Genomic DNA, 21,689 nt, shown 5'->3' on the forward strand with positions numbered 1-21,689 from the left:
CAAAAGGTATTTAATTCATAGTTGGCTTTAGCATCTCTTCTCATCATCACCTTTTTTATTATGAAATGACATCAAGGGGAATTTTAGTTTAACTCAACCTTTCTTTTCTGATGTCTTTGATTATGACTCCATTTGAGGAGGAACAATAGTGTTCTTAGCAAGTAAATACCACAATCCATGATTCCTCTTTAAGAAGAGATGTTGGAGGTAATGTCAAGCAAATAATTGCCACTTTCCTATGATCCCTCTAAACTATGTTTTAGGGTAGATGTTATGAGGTATAAAACTTGTCATATTGATCCCACCAAGTTAAGAATATTGTGATATACCCTCAGGATTGATGTTGGCATTGTAGGCCATAGGTTGTTTACACATTATAAGGAATATAAGGATAGTGTAGACGACAAATATGCCACTAATAATAAATAATACTTTGTTTATGTTTTGTTAATAATGGTAGTGTAATTAGTTCCTGAGAGTCGTGTTGGTTGTTGAAGCAGTCTTAATTAATTGTCTGGTACTATTTATATTGTTGTTCTATCAGGAACAGAGGATATTGATGATGTACAAACATTACACCTGAGAACAAAGGAATATCATTTTGCCATATTCTATGTTGAATACCTTTTGTTATCAGTTCCGTTATGTTTGTATGTTTTGTCTATTTCTTGTAAATTGAAGTTGTTCCATTCGGGAATAAACATTTTGGTGTCGTCGATTCAAATCTAGAGATCTGAGAGTACCCCGAGAGTGGTGCCAGGCATGGCAGAGTAATGGGTTGATCGTTTGAAAAAGAGATACCAACGAAGAAACACTGGAAGGCTGGTTGGCGCAAGACTTGGTAAACCTGTGGGGGGTTTCAGTCGATCAATACGTGCAGAGGGAAGCATGGGAGAGAGCGGTCCTTGAGAGAATGGTAGGCAACGAACTCTCAGTAAACCATACAGTCTGTGATCTTATTAGGAGAATTCTGAGATTGTTGGCACGAAATTTGATTGAACTACAAGACTAGCAGGAGGAAAGGAACCAAGAGTAGTGTCGGCAACAAATACTACAACGGTATGTAAAAAGGACCTGTAGGGAGGAAGAAGAGCGGGATATTGGCAGAAGTCGTACCCCTAGCAATTAATGCCCCTACGACCAAATAAGGACCGACGTACTAGAGACACTCGAGAGGAGGGGGAGGGATCTCTCCGCCTAAGAAAACAAAGTGAAAGAAGATGGTGATTATAGGGAATCGTCAAAGGGTCTGAGAGTCCAACGAGAATTAGGAGCCAGAGTGCCAGCCGAAGTCGTAGTCGAGAGAGAGAAAGACCATGTACCTGGAGTGAGTTGGAAGAGGTTGCCAGAAACCTGCCACTCTCAGACGATGAAGTGAAGATCTCACCGACCAGGCAAGTAACTGTTATCACAAAAGCTTGCACCCTTATTGAGCTATCAAGTCAGCAACCTTGTGAAACATGGAAACAACCCCGAAGTGTGGGACCTTGTGCAAGGGGATTAAATCTCCAGAGAAGGTCGGCTTCCTTCTCAATCCAAGTGCAGGTGTTGAACCAACTCAACACTTCAAAACTAACTCCTAGGCCTATCCTAACAAATTGCAGAGGTAAAGGGAAGAGAGAAATGCTTGAAATAAAAGGAGGTGATGCACCAAGAAGAGATTGTTCCTCTCCCTACCCAAAATAACACAAAAAATCAACTGAAACACCCAGGAGATGCACAAACTTCAGTTGTATGAGTGACCCCAATGCATGTATGAAGGTTAGGATTCACTGAATGCCAAGAGTGGAGAAGGTTTCCCACAAGTCACACTCAGAAATAAATTTAACACAACATATATGAGAGAAGAACCACAAAACATACACCTATGACGAAGGTAAGGAAACATACACAACATACATAAGTTGAAAGTAGGCAAGAATGGTGATTTCAATTAATTATAAGGCCAATGGCCAAACTTACAGTTGCACAAATGCAAGATAAATACAAGAGAAGTGGAAGAGCATGGAATGGCTCAAGCCAGCAGGGAGAGAACCCTCAATGAGGCTTAACAGCCTTTATATAGAAAAATGGTTACAAGAGTGATCATGACCCCTGTATGTCAATCTGGGAGTGCAGGGAAGTGCATGCACTTGACTTGTACATGCAAGCAACCTAGCCATACCCACAAAATGCAATTCTGAGAAGGGGGATTGACTGACCTTCCAAAGTCAGAGTATGCAATCATGACACAAGTCACCACAACAAGCATGGCCCCATACCTCCCTTGATGGAAAACCTGCCAAAAACATTAAATGCAACCTTGTAGCTCCACAAAAGCAAGTGCACAAGTCACAAAAACTGTCGGAGCACTTAAAGCCTTGAGTATCGATCACGCCATCTGGAAGTGTCGCCATTTGGAAGGAAGTCTGGGGACTTCGGAAACTCGGGTTCCTGAAGTGGGGAAGACAAGGAAAGAACTTCGGAACCTCGAGGTTCCAGAGTTCTGGGGAAGAAGGAAGAGACACAACAGGGAACTTCGAAACCTCGGGGTTCCAGAGTTCCGAAGAACTGAAAAAAGGGGCTAAAGAAGGAACTTCGGAACCTTGGGGTTTCAAAGTTCCGGGGGAACTAGAGAGAAAATGCAAGGAGGGAAGGAACTACGGAACCTTGGGGTTCCGGAGTTCTAGAGAGAAGAAAGGGAAGCAAAGGAAGAGAACTTCGGAACCTCAGGGTTCCGGAGTTCCGGAAAAAGGAAGGAAGAAAGGCTAGGAGGGATTCCGAAGTTCCGAAGAAGGCAAGGGAAAGGAACTTCAGAACCTCGGGGTTCCGGAGTTCCGGGGAACTAGAAGGAGGCAAGGAAAAGGCGGAACTGCGCAAGGAACTTCGGAACCTCGGAACTTCGGGGTTCCGGAGTTCTGGAGAACTAGAAAAGCGAGAGAAGACAAAGAGGAGGAACTTCGGAACCTCGGAGTTTCGGAATTCTGGGGAAGGAAGAAAAGGCCAAGGGAGGAACTTCCTCCGGACAAGGCAACACTTCACACTTCATGATTCTTCTGCTTTCTCTTTGATCAACTAGGGCAGCATTGGTCCATGGATCGTATCTCTGATTGGTTCTTATTGATGGACCAAGGGTGTCATAAAATGACAACATTTTTGGCGATTCCTACGAGATGCTTGCCTGCTAAGCATATAGATCAGTAGCCTGTGTAATCCATTGGGCACAAAGTCACAACTGCAAGAAAGAAGAAAATTCTCTCCGTAACCTTCAAAGGATCAAGATCAGCCATTCTGAAGGGGAACAGCCTGTGCTCGTGCACTTCTTAGAAAACAAGAAACCTAACTAATATTTACATTGTTATATAATAAGAGGTAACTGATGCTTTTGCCTCTGTCAAAGAGGAACCTTTTGAAGGAGTTGATCCCCCTCGTACCATTGTTACATTCACCATCTAGCTGCAATGGTTGAAATCTCTTGTATGCATGCATTAGATCACACATACTACTCATGTGGTGAAAGAACACTTCACCATTCACCTTGCCACCATAGGGAAGCCATAGAAAATAACCACTTGAGACATCCTGGGATGCATGAAGCATACACATAGTAGCAAGGGGGGAGTTTTTTAGGAGTCGGCTAGCATCAAATGAACTACTCCTTGCAAAAGAGAAGGCATCTCTTTTATACAAGGGAGAACCATTTTTTTCACAATAGCCGACCTCCTCTTGACGTCAGTCAAAACCAAAGGAAAAGTCCTCGAACTCACATAGTGATGAAAAGTATACCATCAAATTGGAAACTTTGAAGCTCGGGTATACTGTCAAGTTGAGCAACCAAAAGATCGTTGGCATGACCAACATGTTGTTGCTCAACGTAGTCAAACTTGGCATGTTGGTCCCAAGTGAAGCATTCAAACTTAGGCACATCATCCCTAATGCCAAAAGAAACATCTTCACCTTGAATGAAGACCTCATATTCAACATCATCACTTTCAAGGACAAGGGAGAACCAACAGACATCATAATCACATGTGCTGATATCCAACTCATCAGCACAAATCTCAAGTTTATGAGACACCTCACAAGATCTAAAATCTTTAGATTGTCTCTTTGTGTTTGTTTCCTCCTCCAGGCAACATAATGCAACAACCTCACGTTCCTGGCACGATCCATCTGCCATGCAATCTGCAGCAAAACCATTACCCCCTGTGCCTTCCTCAACACTAGCCTGTTGCTCTAGAGCTACCACCGGGGGAGGTGTAGACATATCCTTCTCCTCATGATCAATAAAGAAAGGAAGATTGTCAAATGAGAGGACAGTGTCCTCCTCTTTACCTTCACACTCCTCATGTTCAATGACCTACTGCTGCAACTGATTGTTCTCAATATCATCCTGCAGCATTACCGATTCCTCCTCCTTTAGAGCATATGCAAACTCCCCAATGGCTGATCGAACCCCTTCGTCATGATGAGGATGGGAACCATCCGTCCTCCATACAACAGGTCCGCCCTTAAAACGGGAAATAGCATCAGGAAAGGGCCTAGGTGGTGGGGTGTTTTGCAAAAGGCACTGAGGAGAAGGCTCTTGTATAACAACAGTTGGAGCTCCCTTGAAACTTGGAATTTTAAAACTAGGGGGGGTAGTTGAAGGCTTGGGAGGTCTCCCCTGCCTGAAGCTTGGGATTTCAAACTTAGGAACCCTAGGGGTAGAAACCTCCTCCTGTATGAACCACATCTCTATGGCTGCTAGTTGGTCAATTTCTTCCTTCCTAAGAGAGGCAAGTTGCTGAAGTGAAGTTGTTTGGGTTGAAACTAGGAGCAGTCCTAGTTCGGTCCTATTGGTAAGGAGGGGAAAAATGGCTGGCATTCTCATAGAATGGGGGTAAATAGAAGTTACAAACATGATATGAACTCATATTAAAGCATTTCAAAGAGATGGAGCTTGTTTAACAAAATGCTTAAAGAGAGCAGACAGACCCTCTCAACCAAAGACTGATAACATACCACAGATCTACCAAATGATTGCAGATTTGCCAGGAGCTTGAAAGATGTTGCCTCCAAAGGCTTGATGAATTGAAGAACACACCGAATACTCAGTTGGCTTGGGCTTAGGAATGCATGACTTCGGAACCTCGAGGTTCCGGAGTTGAGGACTTAGGCACTTTGGAACCTAGGGGTTCCGAGGAACTGGACCTATGAACTTCGGAACCTGGGGGTTCTGGAGTTTCGGAGGTGGTGACTTGGGAACCTAAGGGTTACGGGGTTGTGAAGTTCTAGAGTTGTGATGACTTGGGAACCTGGCGGTTCCGGACTTCCGGAGAAGGAACTTCGCATGAACAAGAACTGGACTTGTTGAGCAGAGTTGGCAAGTGCTTGAGAGATGACTGCCTCTAAAGGCTAAGACACTAAGAACATCAATGAATCCTTAGCATGTGCATCAAAAGTAAGTCCCACCGGGCATGCCAAAAACTGTTATCACAAAAGCTTGCACCCTTGCTGAGCTATCAACTCAGCAACCTTGTGAAACATGGAAATAACCCCAAAGTGTGGGACCTTGCGCAAGGGGGTTGAATCTCCAGAGAAGGTTGGCTTCCTTCTCAATCCAAGTGCAGGTGTTGAACCAACTCAATACTTCAAAACTAACTCCTAGGCCTATCCTAACAAATTACAGAGGTAAAGGGAAGAGAGAAATGCTTCAAATAAAATGAGGTGATGCACCAAGAAGAGATTGTTCCTCTCCCTACCCAAAATGACACAAAAGATCAACTGAAACACCCAGGAGATGCACAAACTTCAGTTGTATGACTGACCCCAATGCATGTATGAAGGTTAGGATTCACTGAATGCCAAGAGGGGAGAAGGTTTCCCACAAGTCACACTCAGAAATAAATTTAACACAACATATATGAGAGAAGAACCACAAAACATACACCTATGATGAAGGTAAGGAAACATACACACCATACATAAGTTGAAAGTAGGCAAGCATGGTGATTTCAATTAATTATAAGGCCAATGGCCAAACTTACAGTTGCACAAATGCAAGATAAATACAAGAGAAGTGGGAGAGCATGGAATGGCTCAAGCCAGTAGGGAGAGAACCCTTTACAATGAGGCTTAACAGCCTTTATATAGAAAAATGGTTACAAGAGTGATCATGACCCCTATATGTCAATCTGGGAGTGCAGGGAAGTGCATGCAGTTGACTTGTATATGCAAGCAACCTAGCTATACCCACAAAAGGCAATTCTGAGAAGGGTGGATTGACTGACCTTCCAAAGTCAGAGTATGCAATCATGACACAAGTCACCACAACAAGCATGGCCCCGTACCTCCCTTGATGGAAATCTTGCCAAAAACATTAAATGCACCCTTGTGACTCCACAAAAGTAGGTGCACAAGTCACAAAAACTGTCGGAGCACTTAAAGCCTTGAGTGTCGATCACGCCATCCGGAAGTGTCGCCAGTCGGAAGGAAGTCTGAGGACTTCGGAAACTCGGGTTCCCGAAGTGGGGAAGACAAGGAAAGAACTTCGGAACCTCAGAGTTCCAGAGATCCAGGGAAGAGGAAAGAGACGCAGTAGGGAACTTCGGAACCTCAGGGTTCCGGAGTTTCGAAGAACTGAAAAAAGGGGCTAAGGAAGGAACTTCCGAACCTCGGGGTTCTGAAGTTCCGAAGAACTGATAAAAGGGGCTAAGGAAGGAATTTCGGAACCTCGAGGTTCCAGAGAGAAGAAAGGGAAGCAAAGGAAGAGAACTTCGGAACCTCGGGGTTCCGGAGTTTCGGAGAAAGGAAGTAAGGAAGGCGGAACTGCGCAAGGAACTTCGGAACCTCGGGGTTCCGAAGTTCCGGAGAAGGGAAGAAGAAAAGAAAGGAAGGGTTCCGAAGTTCCAGAGAACTAGAAAAGCGAGAGAAGACAAAGAGGAGGGACTTCGAAACCTCAGGGTTCCAGAATTCCGGAGAAGGAAGAAAAGGCCAAGGGAGGAACTTCCTTCGGACAAGGCAACACTTTGCACTTCATGATTCTTCTGCTTTCTCTTTGATCAACTAGGGCAGCGCTGGTCCATGGATCGTATCTTTGATCGGTTGTTACTGATGGACCAAGGGTGTCATAAAATGACAACAGTAACCAAACAATACACTCTACTTCAAGCGAAGACTCTGAATGTACACACAGTACCAGTACCAACAGCCCGTCCATACAGTCGGTACGTGACGAAGGGGAAGAAAGGAACCTCCAGACTGAAGTTGCCGAACTTCTTGAAACAAACTTGCACCATATCAGGAACTTGTCCCTCACAGAAAATCCAAAGGCTCCAAGGAGAAGAGAGTATAGAAATGAAGAAGGTGACCAATGTGTAGAAGACGCGGAAGGTGGACGCGTAGAGAGCTCACATGTGACCGAGAGTGCAAGAGAGGCACAGGAAAGCGGACGAGAGCAAGACGGTCCAATCTGGTTGAATACACACATACATTCCAAGTGAAGACAATGTTGAACACCTAGGAGAGGTAAAAACTCTCGAAATTCATAGGGGATGGATCGAAGGATCCCGTATGCCATTGCAAGACCTGTATAACCATATAGGAGGCGAATGGTCAAGATGACCAAGATTACTAGCTGAAGGCATTTCTCGCCACCCTACGAGGAATTTCCATTGACTGGTATATAAACCTAGAGACTACGGACAAGGTGGGATGGACTGAACTAAAGAAGGCATTTCAAGAAGAATTCAAACTGTTGAGAGATAACAATGAGACTGTTGCAAAGATTTACAACACCAAACAAGGCAAAAACAAGAACGTACGAGCATACAATTGTAGGCTCAAGGAACTATTGAAGAAGATGGAAAACGAACCAGCAGATGGACTGAAGAAGCAATATTTCATCAAGGGATTGATTTTCTCCTTGAGGAAAAAAATGAAGGTGGGACCCCCATCCTTGTACACCAATGCTTACAATCAAGCAATGGAAATAGAAAGCAAGAATAAGACATCATGGGAAAAGAAGGCCAGTGATGATCATAGTACGAGAGAAAGCAGCTATGGAGAATAAAAAACTGTACAGGCCCTATGGAAGGATAATTTGTGGCCCTATGGAAGGATAATTTGTGGATGATGAAGGAGCTAAAGGCAGAGAAAGACAGCGGTAAGGACTGTAAAGAGTTGTGGTCCACCGACTGCAAGGTAGGTCATATAAAGGCTATTTGCCTGAAGAAGTCATTCTGCAACATCTGTTAGGTATTGGGACATTCCATCAAGGAATGCCCATACAATGTGAAAACAAGAAGCACACAAGTGCTCTTCGCCCAAGGGGAACAAACAACCCCTTCAACCACACCTCCAAAATTACTTGCCATCTCTAATGCATCTCTTGGAGGGTATTGAAATAACAGGTGAGGGAATAACAATAGCAACAACAACACCCCATGAAGGAGAATACAGTACGACACGAAGGGTAGACCCATGATCCAATGTCAAAGTTGCAATGAATGGGGTCACTTCGCATACGATTGTCAGAGTGGCCAAAGTAACAAGGCGGACTTGCTATGTAAATGGTGTGGACCTGAAAACCACAAAGACACTGATTGCCCGAAACAAAAAGGGTTGAACATGTTGGACGTGAAGGAGCCAGATGAGGAAGTACTGGCGACCACTAGACTCCAGACTAAGAAGGCAGTATATCTTGGCCCCCGTACGAAGAAGGAAAGACTTTAGGAAGCTAAGGCTAACATTGAACGGGCGATGGCAGAGGAGAGAAGGCTATCAAATGTGGCCGTCGGTACTCTACTGCAGTCAGAGTCGGAGAAAACTATCATGAGACAAATGTTGCAGGCCACTATACCCGTACAAGTATTCGGTCTTCTGCAAACAATGTCGAAACTGAAGATGGTCATTACCAACATAGTCGGTGACAACGCAGTTGGCCAGGAGCATAACAAGCCAACAGAGAAGCCAACAGGTAACCTGGTCACTGACCCAATGTTGTTGACGATGGGCATTGGAAGGAAGTCGGCCATAGTCAAGATGGAGATAATGGGATGCAAGTTGACAAATGCCATCATTGACAAAGGCTCTGGCGTGAACGTACTACCGGAGGAGACATGGAAGGTGCTTGGCAAGCCACCACTTTGGCCATTGACCTTCCATCTAGTAGGTGCTGACCAGCATGACATCAAACCACTTGGGATGCTCATAGCATAGAAGATTGCCATTGGCACTCAACATTTCTTTTTGGACTTTGTCGTCATCTCGCTGGAGAAGAAGATGTACGACACCCTTCTCGGAAGGGGTTGGCTGATAATAGCAGAGGCAAACCACAATTAGAAGAAGAATACACTCTCCATCAAGAGTGATGGGAGGAAGTACGTCATCGACTTGCAGAGCCAGGCAATAAGCTAGGAGTTGGCATCGGACTCAAAGTCCAAGAATGGAGAATTTGGGATGGAGGATGGAAGGTTAATGGAACCCAATGACAAAGGAGTGTTAGAAATTGGAAGTTGCTCGAAGGATGAGACAAGCTCTCTCAACAGATTGTTCCATTGGCAAATGGAGGACTAAGAAGTCTTCCACCCCAAGTGTAACATGTTGCAAATTGGGAAGATTGAAGAAATTGGTATGAAGGATGCTGGGGAGATTGAAGAAGTTGGTACAGAGAAGGCCACCTTCCCTCCAAAATAAAGAGAGTACAAGGAAGGAGTATAAGAGTAGATGATCCGCTTGCTCACCAATTCAAGAGGGATAAAATGATAAAGTATGAGGAACCAAACATAAAGAAGGTCGACCTAGGAGAACAAGACAACCCGAAGGTGATACTGGTAGGGAATGACTGGAACCTTGTACTTAAGGCCGTAGCATTCAGAATCTTTATGGAATATAAAGATGTCTTCGCATGGCCATACAAGGACCTTAAAGGGATACCTCTAGATCTGTGCGTACATAGGATCCCTGTTGAACTAGGTGCACAACCCATATGGAAGAGACCGCACATAATGAATAAAAATTATGCACCGAAAGTGTAGGAAAAGATTGAGAAGATACTAGAAGTTGGTATCATTTTCAAAGTAGAGACAAGTGAGTGGGTCTCACCGATTGTGATATCCCTCAAAAAAGAAGCAAATCAAATCCGAATCTGTGTGGACTTTCGGTGTCTTAACGCAGTCACAATCAAAGATCCCTTCCCGATTCCCTTTACCGATAGCATACTAGAGGATGTGGCAGGCCACAAGATGTACTCATTCATGGACGGGTTTTCCGGGTACAACCAAATTAGCATTGCTAAGGAAGACAAACTAAAGACCACGTTTGTGGTGGAAGATGGAGTGTACGCATACAATCGAATGTCGTTCGGTTTGTGCAACACTTCAGCCACCTTCCAAAGGATAATATTGCATATCTTCGACAAAATGTCCGTGGGCAACTTCAAGACTTTTTTGGATGAGTGGATGATTGTTTTATTTATAGTGCCTAGGAGACCCACCTCACTACGCTGAGGGAATGTATGGAGAGGTGTCAGAGGGCATGGTTGTCTCTCAACCCGAAGAAATGTCGGTTCATGGTACCGCAAGGTAAGCTGCTTGGTCACATAGTCTATAAGGAGGGATTGAAGAAGGACCCGGACAAGGCGAGGATCATCGTTAAGAAGGAGAGTCTGGAGGATGTGACAGGAGTCAAATCCTTCCTTGGACATGTTGGCTATTATCGGAGGTTCATCATGGGCTTCTATTGTGTGTTGCACACGCTCCTTGTCGTCGACAGGGTCCCCCTTCCTTTTTTGGGCCTTTCCGTCTCCGCCCTGTTGAGTTTCGTGCAGAGCCTCTCACGTCCTTTCTAGCGAGCTTGCGATTAGTCCATGAGATGATGATGTTGAACAAAGGAGCCGGTGATTCCATTAGGTCAGTTGAACCCTTAGGCACGAATTCCAAGGGATTGTTCAAGCTCATGAAATCGCCTTAAATAGGCATGGGATGTTAGAGACTGGCGAAATCCGTCAAGTAAGGGATAATGCGTCTGAAGGTCACATGAGGACCCAAAGACGCCAATTTTCACATAAGAATAATGGGAGAGATTACGTGATTTTTTTTTTACAAGTTTGCGGGATTTGTATGAATGGCGATTTTCGCTAGCTGAAAGGTAAAAGAGGGGCGAAATCATTAAAGTGCCTCAAGGTGCCAAAATTGACAAAACTCACCCAAGTGCTGAAGCTCGCACTCCTTGGCGAAATTCAGACCTTCAGGCTAAAATGCCAGAAAATTAGAAACCTTTACAAAATGGCCAGAAGGGCCGAAATGAGAGGAAAAGTGAAAAAGTTGACGAAATGGCCGAAAGGGCCGAAATTTTGGACTTTCAGGCGAAATGCAAGAAAGTTAGAAAATTTGCAAAATGGCCAAAAAGGCCGAAATTCGGACCTTTAGGCCGAAATGCCAAAAGAAGGAAGTTTGCAAATAACTAAAAAGGTCCGAAATTCTCCAATAACACTTAAAATTGCGAAATTTTCAAAGCACTTGAAATCGCCAAAATTGACAAAGGGCGTTAAAGGTCCGAACTTTGTGAAAATCCCAAAATCACCGAAAATCACGTGAAGGTAAAAAGCGTGGAAAATCTAAAATGTTTGCAAAATTGTCAAAACGCTGAAGTTTTGCAAACCACACCAACTCCCGAAAATCGCGATTTCTTCGGAGATTGCAAGGTTGGCAAAGGGGGTCATAGTGTCGTAGTTTTCAAAATCCCCATCATGTTATAAAAGAGAAACATCGAAGTTTAACAAAGCGTCGAAAATCGCATTATAGGGTGAGAGTGTGTGAAAGGAAAATTGGCAAAACGCCTCAGAATGCCAAAAATCGTGATTTAGGGTAAATACGAAAGAAGGTTTAAAGTTTTAAATGGTTTTCAAAACGCTCAGATTCACCGAAGTTTGCCATCCGCAACCCCTATTCAGAATCACGTTTCAACTAGGTTACCCAGGTTAAACTTGCAAAACGCCCAAGGTTAGAAATCGCTGAAGCAAATCGCCCATATCGCCAAGGTAATTAAAATCGCTAAGTCTCAAATTCAAATTCAAAGGAAAATTGCAAATTCTTTTCAAGCCATAGGCACGAGAATTTGAATTAGAAAGTTGACCATTGAAATTCAAAATTTTCATAACTCTCCCATCCGTTCTTGCAAGGCAAATCGTGCAATTTCTCGCCATTCATTTTCACCAAGTAAGTACGCTTTACCTCTCTCGATCGTCTAAAGTATTTGTAAATTGGATAGATGTGTGTGCAGGAAAATTGATTAAAATGCTTAAATCTTGAGAATCGCATCTTTTCGTTTATAAGGCATCATGCAAAGCAATCGAAATCAGAATTTACTCCTAAGATTTACCCAGAAATTGCATTTTCAAACTTAGGAAAATTTCTCAAGCTTTGTCCATTTTTGAAAATTGATCCTGAAAATGCCTAAGAATAAATCCACAATCGAAAGCTTCATAACTATTCATGTTTAAATCAATCAAGCTTTAAGCTAACAATATCATGTTGTTTCCAATTCAATTTTTGAATTAATCCTTGAATGCTGGCATATTCTCTATCTAACCTGCTTTACTTCCCTTTTATCGCCTCGTAATCCGCATCCGATTGTGCAGGATAAATGCCTAAATCAGCAGTAGAATCATTAAAGATGCTTGCTACAGCCGAGACATCGCGAGCATCCAAATCAGATATCCCTCGCCGAGTCGAAAGGATGAAGTACCAGTATCAAAGAGGGGGATTGAGGGAGTCAAAAGTTCAGAGTGTCTGGGACATTGTCGATGATACTGACCTAGGCCATATCGATATCCAATATTTCAGGAGCCGAGTCTTCTCCCCTAATGCCTACGGCAGGCCTAGACAGATGATGGAAAGTGGCATCGCCCAAGCAACGGGATTTCCCCTAGCAGTGCAAAACTATGAGTTAGTAGTGGAGGCTGCTCGGCATTACCAACCAGATTCTAGATTGGTGCTCCTCGAGGACATGGTCCTCGCTAATTTCACTCCTGAAGCCATTGGCGACGCATTCGACATTCCCTTCCCAAACAATCCCACAGCCACGACTATAGATGAAGTGTAGGGGGCGTATGATATGAATCCTGCCAGATGCAGAACACTGATCAATGAAGAGTGGTACAAGGAGAGAAGGCCTCCAAGCATCAAAATTGGGAAAAAGACCCCAAGAAGTGACTTTCACAATGAGCATGGGGACATGGTTACATTGCTCAGCAGGGTTATGGGACTTCCCAAATCCAACTACTTTGAAGAGTGGATGTTTTATTTCATAGAGCAAGTCTTCACTTGGAAGTCCAAGTTTGACTGGGCCCAGATTATAAGCGACAACATCCACACTCAGCTAATTGAACTCGAGACAAAGAAGTACTTCACTATGACCTCCTATTTGGTCTATATGTTCGCCAGGAACCAACCACTGCAAGGTTTAATAATGAAAGGTGAAATTGGGAATGGACCTGATTAGGTAAAAGCATATGATTGTTACCCACAGCTTCACTATCAGGATATAGCTCAGAGGGAAAAGAACAGCCCGGCTTATGCAATTGGCCAGTATGAGCACGTCAATGACGCCTTCACAATGCGCTTGGTCAGGCTTATGCAAGGAGGATTACACATAAGGCTCTTGGAGCAAGATACTATTCTAGTACAGAGATACGGAGCCTGGTTTATCCAGTTCCCAAGGTTCTCCTATATCCGGATAGCTGGCTTTGATGGTGCCCCTCTCCGGCTTCCACGGTACCCAACCGACAAGATAGTTCTCATGGAGGTCGCAAGGCAGTCACATCCGGTCGGTAGCTTACTCAGAGACAGCAAACAGACTGGATTTGCATTCCCCATGATTATAGGCAACCAGGATGTCCATCTAAAGACCCCCACCCAAGCAGAGGAATCCTTCGCAAAGCTGGCCTCCTATGGCCTACAGGCGCATTTTCCAAGGAAATGCTTCGATCACGACAATCTGGCAAAGAGAGCCTATGGTAGGCGGTATAGAGCAAAGGAATCAGTTGAAGATTATTGGAAAAACTACTCTAATGACTATGAGGTCCGAAGGTGTGAATGCTCAAGGCTGAGTGTGCAGCAAATGCGACTCTATGAATATCGTCGGGTCCCAGATCAACTCACAGATTTGAGAAATTGTCTGCAGGTCCAGGAATTTGAGGCAGTAAGACATCTTTTGCCAAGCGTTGATTGGTCGCAGGACCCAATCACTAATTTTGAGGTAGTCATGGCAGCCCCAGGAAGATATACAGACCAATGGTTGCATCAGCAGATTGAGCGACTAATTCATGAAGGAGTCCAGTTCACTTACCACTTAATGGGTAGCCTTGATTCTCAGTCCTCCGAAGATGAGGGAACTTCCAGTGCACCTAGGGAAGAAATTGAAAAGCCCGAGAAAAGGAAGAAAGCTAAAGCCAGCAGAGGAACTTGGACATCCAAGAGAACAAGAAGGGAAAAGATTCCAATTAGGAGACTAGAGGTCACTTCATCGTCAAAGGACCCCAGTTCGTCCGATGATGTAGTAGAACTAGATTATATACCTGCTCCGCCTTCCCAGAGCAATATTGATGCATTTGGAGTTGATGACCCTCCCGCACCCGACTGCTAGACGCCGAGCTAAGTCATTGAATCGGCCGAGCCGGGTAACCAAATTGAGGAAGGAGAGATTCCATCCATTTAGGGGATCGAAGTACATGAACCTACCCAACAAAGCCGCCATGAATTGCTGCTCCACAATGCTACTAAAGATGACTCTACTGTTGAAGGAGAGAAAAAGATAGAGGAGACCCGTGAGCTCGAAAAGACTGAAGAGCAACCATCACATGAAGGTACTAGGCAATTGTTCAGTGAAGTGGGAGAAAACTCTGCTGCAAGCAAAGAGCTTGACACCTCCTCCACTCCTCCCGTAATGGAACAGCTGCAAATTTGTGATGAGGCGACTGAAAACATCAAAGAACAGAGTGCAAATTTAACCATAGCATCAGCCCAGACTGTACCTCAAGAATGGTTAATTGCTCGAGCTCAACGCAAAGCTGCCACAAAGCCACCCATCGATTTGGAGGACATCTTCTCACATATAGATCAAGCTAAAGCCAAGGGGAAGAAAAAGCCCAAGGCATATTCCTGGATGACCAAAGATGAGCAAAGGAACCGTACTCTTCACATCGCCACCCTGCCTGTAGACAAGCCAGCAGATCAGATTACACTGGCAGATTATAGCATCACGACTGTCCCCATCGAACGAGCCACTAAGGAACAAGAAAAGGAGGAATTCAAGGATTTAGTACAGAACATGCTCAGGCAACTTGAAGAGATAACAGTTGAAAAGGACACGTATCGAGCTCGTGCCGAGCAGGCCGAGGGATACATCGATCAACTCCTGAGACCATTGCACAATGCTTCCGAATCCCACATTCCACCGACGGCCTTGGCACAGAGGACCACAACAGAATTTGAAGGAGTACGGGATACTGCAAGGGCTGTCAGAGAATGGATACAAGGCATCAAAGGGAGGGGAGAACGAATCCTCGAAAAAGTAAAAGAGATGGCTCACCATCGAGAGACCACCCTGGTCCGGCTATTAGAGGTATAGAGGGAATCCCTTAGAATGCATGAAGTGGCTGCCACTACTCTTCCCCTCATGAGAGCTCTCTTCTGGACCTATGCACACATTCCTGCATTGTCCACCATCCTAGATCCTTATAACATCAGCACTCTTAAGGAATGGTACTGGACTATAAACATGAAGAATTACACAAGAGAGATCATTGATAAAGAACACGATGCATGCGAGGCGATTCTGAAAACCATGCAAGAACTCGGCAAAACGATCCTCCGATCAATGGTCTCGGGATGGCAAAATGACCTATCCGATGAAGTGATACAGCCAAACTGGGAGGAAAGACTAGGGATGGATAGGATCACCTATTCCGCTAAGGACCTGAGTTTTGCTGGTCAATTCCAATCAGACATGTTGTGCTTCGAGCGTAATCGTTCCAGCGGGAAGGATGGTTTGAAGCACGTAGACCAATACCTTGAAGGCATGCAGTATAAAGTTCGTCATCCTCCTATGCCTCCATTTAGTTTGCTATTCCAATTGTGCCTCAGGTTCCAGGAATATGTTCGTGAGGAACGTACAGCAGGTCGGGACCTTTGGCAAGAATATTTGCACATCGAGGATGAATTCCTAGAAAAGGGGTGTGAAGTTGAAAAAGAAAAAGCGCTCTCCTAAAGTGTTTTTTCCTTTTTAGTTTTGAAAAGTGCACTTTTTGGTCAAAGGGTCATGTTTGACTTCCAAGTCAACTAAATGTAAAACTTTATGTGTATGCACCTTTTGGATTATTTTGGATAAGTTCTAATTACCTTTTTGGGTATTTATTACTCCCTTTGGGGTAGTTGCTGATATTTTGCCTCCCATTTATGGGTATGGGCAGCCATGTTTTATGGATGAATCTGGGCCATTTGTTTAGATTAAATCTTGGCCATTCATCAATTTTTGAAGTCTATTTAAGGGACTGGTTTTCCCTCATTTTGTAAGAAGTTCATGGATTGTTGCTGAAGCTCTGGCGAAATTTATAGGATTTAATGCAAAGTTAAGACTGTTTCAAGTTTCCTTGTGAGTGCATGGTCTCCTTATTCATTAATTTAGAATTTTCAGTTATGTTTCTTTCCTTTATATAGCATTTTCTAAGTAAACATCCGATAGAGTCCTTTCTATTCATACCGTTAGGGAATGGCTAATTGTCTTTCCTTCTGCATGGTTAATCTGAACCTTTCATATGCTTAGTTCAGTTATTGAATGCTCACTGAATGAATGTCAAAGTTCTGATGTTGTATTTAATAGCATGAAAATTCAATTTTCCCTTGAAGATCACACTAGATTGATGCAAGTATTGTGCTTAAATGGCTGGTAATGCTTAATCTAGTTATTTGGAGGTGTCTGTCTGTTTATTGAATCTTCTTAGTTAAACTTTATATTTTCTGTACCTCTCTCTCTCTCTATCCCTCTTTTTCCCTTTTTTTACCAAGAGAATCCGCAGTCCTGCTGAAAACAGTATCAACCCAACTTAAATCATTCGATAAGCGAGACTATTTAAGTTCTAGGGAACTCATCCAGCAATTGCCTATTTCACCGTAAGTCCCCTTGTGTTTCCAACAAAAACACATCAAACCACTGAGTAATCCCGCAATCAAGACCTGACAAACGAAACCTTGAGGTTGTCCCCTTTGATCAAACGTAAGAAATAGCATTAGGGATTTCCTTATGTCAAGAGAGGATAGGATACTCAGCGAGTTCATTCTATTCTGTGTTGGCCATATGGAGTTTGTAGCAATGCGATTTCAGACACATCAACAGCTTCACACAGATTTCATATCCGTTGGACGCATTGACAAGGGTGAACTGTTTGTGTGGGGAACAGAGTAAGAGGGGCGTTCAGGAAACTTAAGTCCAGGTTGGTAAGCACACCTATCCTAGCATACCAGACTGGGACAAAGAGTTTCACGTGCATGTAGATACTTCCAAGTATGCCATCGGTGCCACATTGGCACAGACAAGTATGGAAGGGCTAGACCACCCCATTTTCTTCACCAGCTGCCTACTCTTCAAGGTCAAACAAAACTATAACACAATGGAGAGGGACGTATTGGGCATGGTATACTCTGTGCAAAAGTTTCGGCACTACCTGTTGGTGACATCGTTCACCTTCTACGTAGATCACCAAGCGCTAATGTACCTAGTAAACAAACCAATCATCCAAGGGAGGGTGAGTAGGTGGTTACTCCTGCTGCAGGAGTTCACCCTCACCATCGTGGTATGGCCTCGAAAGAGCAACATCATAGCATACCAACTCTCAAGGATCAGGTCAAGAGAGCCTTTGGAAGGGGTGAATGAAGACTTCCCCAACGCCCACTTGTTCTAGATTGCTACATTGCCACCCTGGTACAAAAGCATCAGAGTACCTGTCTACCTCCACATTTCCAAGGGACATGCCACCAAGCGAACGAAGGAAGTTGGCCTTCAAGTGTAAAACCTTTTAGCTCATCAACAGGTTGTATAAGATGGGACCAGATCAACTCCTACAAAGATGTGTGATGCAGGAGGAGATCCTAGGAGTGTTAAAAGAGTCGCATGAAGGGTTAGCTGGAGGCCACATGGGTCCAGATGCCACCGCACAGAAAGTGCTAGTGGCAAAACAATGGTGGCCAACCCTACACACAGACGCTCGAGAGTGGGTGCTCAAGTGACACATGCTAGAGGGCTGACAGGCCACTAAAAAGGGATTTCATGCCCCTGTTCCCTTCGCAACCACAAGAACTATTCAAAAGATGGTGTCTCGACTTTGTTGGGCCATTGAAAGTGAGTAATATGCACTGATGTAGGTACATTTTAGTGGCAACAGAATACCTTACGAAGTGGGCAAAGGCAAGGGCACTATCGAACAACACTGCAGTTAGCATAGCAAAATTCCTCTACGAACAAATTGTTACGCAGTTCGACATCCCCATCCATATCACAAGCGATCGGGGGGTACACTTTGTGAATCATGTCATTCGAGCAATGATGGTAGAGTTCAAAATATTCCATAATTTGTCAAGACCATACTACCCTTGAGCCAACGAACAAGCAGAATCTACAAATAAGGGGCTAGTGTCAATCATATACAAGTCATGCGGAGTGGAGCAGGAGGATTGGGAAGAAAGACTCCCAACCATACTATGGGTATATTGCACCACGTACAAGGCGACAATGGGACACACCTCATTCCAATTTATGTGAGAACGAGAAGCAATGGTGCCAGGAAAGTACACCATACTAAGCCTAAGGATTGTAGTGGAAAACTGTTTGGGCGATGCGGAGAGCTTGAACAAATGACTTTTAAATCTGACTAAGCTAGACGAATGAAGGATGACGGCGCAGTAGGTGACGAAGGTGGCTAAACAGTGACGAAAGTGTTGGCATGACAAGCATCTCCAATGGATGAACTTCCGGACGGGACAATTGGTGCTAAAATATAACAGTCGTAATGAATTCTAACCTGTGAAGTTCGGAATTCGTTGGTTGGGGCCGTATAAAACCAGGGAAGTCGGCTTGAATGGGGCAATTAAATTATTCACTCTGGACGACAACCCCATCCAAGATCTTGGAAATGGATCGAAGTTGATAATCTACAGAGAAAGGGAGAGGCCAACTGTGGCATTAAATATGTTGGGATATGCAACCCATCGAGATTGGACAATTGGACGAAGTGATGAACTTGAAAAAGACCTTGTAATCACTAAAAATTGTATAGGCCAGACATGGACTAGGCCAAGACAATGATAGCACTAGAGGAAAGGCTGGCAAGAAAGAGTGTGGATGGCGTCGCAGTCCCAAGAGTTTACAAACTCCTTACCAATGCACTATTTGGCACACCTACACTATGGGTGCGGATGAATGGCTACTGGAAGTGGAAGGCGCCATCTGAGGGGAGGCGCCAAGGATACGTGGCATACGACATTGATGAAGAAGCCAAGAGGAAACACAAGGAAGAACAAGCTGAGAAGGGGGAAGTCCAAGAAGAGGAGTTGGAAGAAGAGATAGACCTGGAGGAGTATGTAGCTACTATCGGGCCTTGTCTCAAAATGGTGGTTAAAGAAGATGATGTGTTTGTGGTTGAATGAGACGAGCATAACAAGTGTATCATTAACAGATGCGTAGACAAAGGGAGAGAGCCCCCAACCTTGCCTACCTTGAACTCACTATGGAAGGTCATTTTGAACCCCATAAAACCACCAACAATCAACGGAGAGGAAGTAGTTTGGTACCACAAATACAGAAGCCGGTACATAGATGGAAATTATAAAGGAATTGGACCAGCGCCCCTCGCTGACAAATTATTTGACTTCGAGTATATTGGAACCTGTTGTGAAAATCAATGCTACAAGACACCACTAGGACCCTGTTGGTGGCAGTACACATCGAAGGTCAAGGTCAAACCCAATGTGGAATCGACAGGGACCAAAAGGAAGGTTGATGAGGAAGAGAAAGAACCGTAGAAAAAACAAAAAGGCGACGGAGAGGAGTACAAAGCCAAGAAGGGTACGAAAAGGAAGAATGGCTGCCAAATTGTGAAGACCAAACGATTCAAATAGAAGCATACTAGAAAACAAGGAAACACGGAGGTAAGCCCAAGTCAAAAAGCAAAAAAATTAAAAGGTATGATTTTTCTTAAAAAATTGAAGGTCAAAAAGTTAATAATGAAAAGGACATGAAAAATATTTTTCGAGAGATTAAAAAATTGGTGGAAAAGAAAGTAGAAATGATGAAATGGAAGGAAAAAATAAAGGAGAGAAAAAAGATAAAAGACTCTCAAAAAGAGAATAGATAAAATAAAAAAGAACTATTTTGTAAAAGGTTAATTAAATAGTTGTTGCTAACCCTAACCCTGACACCCATTATAAAACTTCACAAAGCAGCCATTTAGTCCCAAAATGTAGGAAAGAAGAATTGGAGTCCGAAACAAAGCACCAAGCAAGAGAATTTATGGAAGAGCAGAAGGGACCTCGTACGAAAGATCGTACATCGTATAGAAGCCTTTGGGTTGGAGCCATATGTCGTATGGATGCGGAACATAGTGCACGTAGGGGTTGTTGTATGAACGCAAAACATATTGCATACAAGGGTTGTCGTATGAACGAAGAGGCTAGTGCATGTAGGGGTTTGCAGAGGTTTTCCATACGTCATATAGACACAAGGAGGCCACCAACCATACAGAGCAGCATCGTACAAAATCTCAATTGTACGAATATAGACCGTACGCCAATGCCATCGTACGAACCAATACCATATGAAAAAGAGGAAAAACTTGCCATCTAGAAGGGAGCGCACGAGTCCGTATGAGGGACAAGAATCTCGTACATTGAGGGTCTCTATGGATCAGGGGGAGACTCCATATGCTCATGGGAGAGAATGGCTTGGACCTAATAAAGAGTCGGCTCATGGGGGCTAGCAGAGCTTTAGATATTGCAGTTTGGATGATTTGACTAATGAATGGGATCACGACTGGCACCGTCTATGGTTGGATGACTGTGAACTCTTGAGCACAAGACGTTCTACATGGGCCATCATGCCATTGGACTCTTTTAGGAGTCATTGTGCACACAAGTACCTATGGATAGAAGGGGGCGATTCCAACCCCCCAGCCGAGTAGAACCAAATAAGCCTGCAATGTTTTACTAGATTCATTTTGACACATAGTCAAAGACTACTCTCAGCCTCGATTGAAGAGATGACAGAAAATGCAGGATATGGAGCCAAGTGCCGAAGAGGAAGGTGTTGAAGATGAGAGAAGCCAGGGCAAAGAAGAGGAAGACACGATGGATGTTTCATCCACTGAGAGCGAGAGCAAAGATAATTCAATCTGAGTGGCCGTACATGAGGACGAAGGGGAAATTCAGCCTAAGCAGGAGGCAATGGAGAATATATCAACCGAGAGGGATGAATCGCCCATGGGGAGAAATGACTCGGTTGAAGGAGTGTTGCAACTGCAGAAGGTTACTGAGGCACAGCCGAAGGTTCCTACCATGCCGAGAGGTTCAAGTTGTACCATCACCTTTGCACGAGCCAAGCTATCCCTAACAGCACATCTAATTTCACCCAGTTCAGTCATATGGATTGCAATACTGGAAGGGTTGCAGGAGGTCACCCCT

The 21,689-nt window shown here is 44.0% G+C and overlaps 1 protein-coding gene across 3 annotated transcripts in view; it reads right to left on the reverse strand.

The window, feature by feature from the left end:
* Positions 1-21,689, reverse strand: part of LOC131030759 (uncharacterized) — a 167,615-nt gene that overhangs the window by 101,354 nt on the left and 44,572 nt on the right. The window lies entirely within an intron of this gene.

This window comes from Cryptomeria japonica, chromosome 5 (genome assembly GCF_030272615.1).
Source record: "Cryptomeria japonica chromosome 5, Sugi_1.0, whole genome shotgun sequence".
Classification (NCBI taxonomy): Eukaryota; Viridiplantae; Streptophyta; class Pinopsida; order Cupressales; family Cupressaceae; genus Cryptomeria; species Cryptomeria japonica.